The sequence below is a fragment of the Galeopterus variegatus genome, unplaced genomic scaffold (assembly GCF_000696425.1).
Source record: "Galeopterus variegatus unplaced genomic scaffold, G_variegatus-3.0.2 Scaffold3016, whole genome shotgun sequence".
Classification (NCBI taxonomy): Eukaryota; Metazoa; Chordata; class Mammalia; order Dermoptera; family Cynocephalidae; genus Galeopterus; species Galeopterus variegatus.
In genome coordinates, this window is record NW_007729127.1 from 7,556 (window position 1) to 13,435 (window position 5,880).

General features: G+C 42.9%; 1 pseudogene; it reads right to left on the minus strand.

The window, feature by feature from the left end:
• Positions 1 to 3,341: 3,341 nt before the first annotated feature.
• On the minus strand, positions 3,342 to 4,551 carry LOC103599580 (annotated as a pseudogene).
• Positions 4,552 to 5,880: the final 1,329 nt, after the last annotated feature.

Here is a 5,880-nt window from a genome sequence, read left to right on the forward strand (position 1 = left end):
GACATGGGCAAGGCTTGTCTAGAAGACCTCCTGCATCCTTGTTACCTCTCTGTATCTCTGTTAGCACCCTTATTCCTGGGTCTCCTTTGTGCCAGGCGGGACTGTTCTGAGTCATGCTCTGGGGTGTGGAGGTGATGAAGCACATACCACCCTGCCCTCCTGGTGTGCCAGGAACAAGGGAGCCCCTCACTGCTGAGCAGAACTTCGGTCTACAATGCACTGTCTTTGACTGTCATAACACCCTGGTGAGGATGGAGAAACTGAGTCAGTGGCAGAGATGAGACCCACCCTCTGCCATTCCCACCAACCAAGATGCCTACCACAGGCTCTGGGTGGTTCCTGCTGGGTCAGGGTTGGACCTGCAGTGAATGTCAGCAGTGGCCTGCACTTAAATTTCTACCTTCTTTCTCTCACTTCCCCTTCCATCTACCTCTCTCCACCCATCTTTCCTCCGTATTCCACACAAATAATACTCAGCTCTCGGCAAGCCCCCACTAAGCTTGAAAGACTGGAACCTCTAGGTCAGGATGTCTATGACCACGAATATGAGTGTCCTCTTGGGACTTCCATCCCTGTGATCAGCAGGCCCTGAGTTGGGCAGCTGACCTAGTCCGTACCAGGAAAAGTGGGGGCAGGATGTTTTACAATAGCTCTAGGCCAGAAGTCAGGAGACTCAAGCTCTCGTGACTGCTCAGCCCATCACAACTTTAGGCACATTACTTGTCAGTTTTCTCATCTGTAAAGTGGGATAATAATACCTGCCTCCCAAGGTAGTTGCAAGGGTTAGGAAAATTGACCTAATGGTACCACATTAGGTATGTATTAGATGTTTAATAAAGGCTCATTGAATGTGGCAGATCTGAAACACGGAACCCTCCCAAGGACTGGACTTGGAAAACTCCGTATCTGTGCTGGGGTAATAAAAGCAAGGGAGCAGCTGGAAGCAGCACCTCTCTCAACAGAGAGGTGGAAGGGGTGGAGGGGGTGTCACTGGACAGAGACTGTTCATTGTTTTTTTCCCTTAGGCATCTCGGCCTCCCGTACTCTGGACCCAGCCACTTAACTCAATTAATGTTTGTCTCTTTATGATGATGATAGAATCATCTTGTAACATTCCAGATGCCTAATGAGGGTGTGCAACAGCTATTGGGCAGTGAGTCCTGGAATCTCCCTGCCTTTGGTATGCCCGGTAGTAATGGTGATGTTTAAAAGCTGGGAAGCCCACAGTGACTTCTCCTGAAACAGACTTTGTCAGCTCCAATGCCAGCAGAGATTGAGAGCCCACTCTGCAGTGGTTCCAGAAAGAGAAGTCAGTTACAACACGCAATAGGTCGGGGTAAAGTGAAGGAGGAACCCAGGACAAGGAGGAACCCATTTTGCCCAGGAGAAATCAAGAAAACTTTCAGAGCTGGAAACTTGGAGAATAGAAATGGGTGGACTTTCAGTTAAACATGCAGATTGATTGAACTCAGTTATCCCCTCTCCTCCCAAGGACCTCAGTTGGGTAGTAGTAAAGGAATTGAAATAGTATAAACCCACAGGGTCACAGGGAATAGGAGAGGATCATCAATGATTTCAGCAAGTTTGTGGGGCAGAACAGTTGAAGGAGTGGTAGGTGAGGGGGAGGAAGCCATAGTCAGTGCGACCAGAGAGATCCCATCTTAACAAAAATCCCTTGACAATTGATGACACCTGGCATGATGCAGGACAGGTATGAGATGTGGGAATAAAAGCCATGGAGTTTTTTGAAAGGTAGTATATGAAACAGTTGCCGCTGCTTCCATCCCTATGTAAACAAACAAACAATACAGTTATTTGAAGAAATTACAAGGTCCTAAAGAAACAACCCTCCACAAACATTCTGGCTTGTACAGGGTCCCATTATTACAACCAGCTTGCCAACCAGCACCCTAAAATGAAGCTTGCCGGTCAATAAATCTTGCCCGTGTGCACAAATCTCCCAAAGTGGGTAATTTTATTGTCTCACTTTTAAAATACAAACTGACAACCACAGGTTTAAGAGAAACAAACAAGGAAACAAACAACAACAATGAAGATATTTCAGAGAAAAAGTATATAGCTTAGCAAGTAAAGGGGAACTTCAAAAACAAAAATTTTAAACTCTAGTATCCTAAGAAAAATAAAAAAAACCCTGCATCCTGTTAAAAGACAAAATTATGACAAGTCTAGTCTTGTAGATCTTAATTGGCTTTAATTGTGATTCTAGAATGGAGTGGTCCAGAACGTTTCACCCGACCACATGTGCAGGTCATATTTATAACCAGAGAAAATGAAGTGACGTACACAAACAACCTGATTGTCTGCAGTCAGTATTTGCCTTATATGGTCATGTTTTGGCAAATTTCAGCCTCTGATTAGCTGGAGGTTCAACTGCAATGATTGGTTGAGACTCAGCAACTTGTTGCAAGAGTATACTCCTTATACTTACATGCAAAAGTATGTTAGGTTATAGTCTGTTTACACATCCTTACTATTGTATACTCCTTATACTTACATGCAAAAGTATGTTAGGTTATAGTCTGTTTACACATCCTTACATTACATTTCACTATGAACAGAGAAAGCTTTAGGCCAAACATAAAATGTGTATGAAAGCAGCTTTAGGCCAAACTTAATTCAATTTAACAATTCATAAAATAAGAATAAGAGTTTATTTTAAAAAACAAAGAACAATATCAGTAATTAAAAACACAATTGCAGAAATTAAAACTTTTTCATTGTGAAAAAGTCCTTAAGAAAAAATTTAGTTAACAAAAAATTTAACAAACTTCACTTACCAAAATACACTGAAAGGAAATCATAGTACAAAGAAAATTAAGTCAAGGCCTCACAAATTCCTACGATATTAATATTGTGTCTCAATTCTCAAAGCTAACTTTTAAAAGCTTAAACTTAACCTAAAAAATTTTAAATGAAAACCAACAAGCAAACCAACATGTGAAATGTTTCTCTTCGAAATGGGGATCTAGCACCTTTGAGTTTTCCAGAAAAGCACATCTCCCCAAAGACTTCACTGTGATGCTGAGTAAAAGATCCACACTTAACATACTTAAACTACTTTAACTGAGATAACATCACTGAAGAATACTACCAAGATGCTAACTGAGAAAAGCTCAAAATAGTTTTAGTTTATGCACTGTCACATGCGAGAAGAAAAGCTTGCATGAGAAAACGCTGAAGAGGTAATTTTTTAATCCAGATTTCACAAACTCATGGTGCAAAATGGGTCTCCCAGCTTCCTCTAGAGTTAGAACTGCTCTTCAGTGCTTGTTGGCTGCCTGTGAAAATTTGATTGAAATAACTCAAATGCTCCTACAAAGCTAGTCGTACCCATCCATGCTGTTCTGACCACTGTAGCTGGTCCTGCAAGAGCCACTCATTGCCGTGCTCTCCAGGGCCTGGCCATGGACACCCCTATGCCTTGTATCACCCGGCTGCTGTAAGCCCCACTGCTGTCTCCCATTGTCATCAAATCCAAAAAGAGTTCTATGTATCTGCACCGCATGTTGGCCCTGTCTTTGGACATAGCTGCCACAGCTCTTCGTGAGTGGTAAACTCAACATCTGCTTCGCCCATCATCTTCCATCGGGGCTGATCTCAGTGTGGACTTTCACAGGGTTGAGTGGAAAAAAGTTGTAAATGTCATTCTCAGTTGCTTTGTATGGCAGCCCCGTCACGTGGACGCAGTGGCCGGTGGTGCTCTGGACTGTGAACTTGCTGTCTCTGTATCTGTGGTCATACATTCCCGAGAGACAATAACTGAGGTCTCTTCCAAACAGGTCGGTGGTGAAGCCACAGCCATCACTGAGCCGCTGCACTCCTCGTAGCCTCTGTAGCCCACGCTGCAGGCACCAGGCCTCATCCTCTCCAGGCCTGCTCACTTCACCATGCCAATGTGCCTCCTGGCTGTGCCAGGCCAGTCATAGGGGCCTGGCCACTGCAGACATGAACTTCAGAGGGGGATCTGAGTATGACCTAACTTCCTCCTGACTGCTCTTGAACACTTCAATATGCCTGTGCCCTGTTCTCTCTTCATGCTTCTCTAGAGCCTTCTCAGCTAACTCCAGCAAGGCAAACTGCATGAAGGCTTCCTCTGTAATCTGGCCCTCGGGATCCACAGGCAATGTGATCCCACTTGTCATGATTTCTAACCCTGAGAAGAACTGAACAATTTCTTCCTTAGTGCGTCCAAATGGCAGTCCTCAAAGGTACACAAGGCCATCGTTGGCAGTGATGGCACTGTTGGGACAGCTGTTGTTGACACCCAATCCATTTTGGTTCTGAGGGACTTGAATACTTCAGTGTACCAGTGTCCCATGCTTTATCTTTTTTCTAGGCCACTTTTACATTATCTTCTGATTCAAGTTCAACAAAAGCTTCTCCACTCTGCGTCCCTTCTCTAGTGTAGATGAAATGGACTTCTGCAGTCCCATCACGAATCATACAGTCAGATGGGAAGTTCTGCACATCCTCAACAGAGCAGGACCACAGCAGGCCATGGAGCTTGACCACAAAGACTTCACCTCCCTCAGGGCCAGCATCATGGACACTTGACAGGGCACATGTTAGACAAGCCTTGGTATAGCATTTTGTGGCTTAAAGAACAACCACCGATGCCTTCTGAGGTGGACACTCCGTATGTAAGGAATTGCCCACTGCGGAGATCAGGACTGGTTTCTATTTTCATCCAGCAGGTGCCATGGCTCACAGAATCACAGTGGAATTTGGGCCACCGAACCCCAAATTCCAACCAAAGCTTAACAATGCAGAGGGCTCCCAGAAATTAAAATTTTAATGAAGCATTTTTAGATAGAGGTTAGTAGTCTCCCAGAAGGCAGAAAAGAGAGATTAAAATGAGAAGAGAAATGAGAAGAGAAAAAAGATTAAAAGTAAGGACAAAAAATTACCGAAGAAATAAAAGAGAATTTCACAAAACTTATGGACACAATTGTGTCCAGAGGACCCTGGAAGTGCCCATCAGTGTGAATGAAATAAAGAGCAACACATGGTACATTAGACTGATCTTAGAACACAGAAGACATAGAGAAGATCCTAAAGACTTCCACAAAGACAAAAAGAGGTCACTTAAAAATAATGGCCACAAATTCTCACTAGTAACCTTGGTGCAAGAAGATAATTTGAATTTAGAATTCTCTTCCCAGCTAAACTAGCAACGAAGTGTGAGAGTAAAGAATGGAGAAATTTGCAGGCAAGGACTCAGAAAAGGGGATACCTTCTGTATCTCTTTTCCTAAGCAGTCATAAAATGAGACAGTAAACAAGAAAGGAAGACACGGAATTTAGGAATAGTGAAAGCAACTAATGAAAGCTGTGAAGAGAAGTTCCAGTAAACATCTGGGCAGAAGGCCCACAATAGTTTCTAGAAATTCTAGAAAAATGAAGGAAGTACTAGAAAAGAAATGTAATGACAGTGTACTACTTGAGACTATAGAAACAAGGAAGCAATGACATCGACTCTTCCATATTCTTTTCTTAGTTTTTCAACAATCATCAAGATTTTAACTATGATAAGAAAATACAAAAGTGGTAAATCTTCACAGAAACAGGGAGGTGAAAGGGAAAAGAGGGGCATGGGACAAAGACGAACAATTAAGTCAACTTACAGAGAAAGGCATTTATAGAGACTGTCTATAGTTGATGGGACCAGACAAAAGGTAAAACTTTAGGATACAAATGTTCTCACTGCAAGAACTCTGTATGGTGCCAGAACTTTTAAGCTGAGTCACATGGAACTATTGTTTTTTAGGTCAAAAATGGTTGATGGTGTTATAACACCAAGGTCAAGGGTTTGGATCCCCATACTGGCCAGCAACCCTAAAAAAAAAAAAAAAAAAAAAAA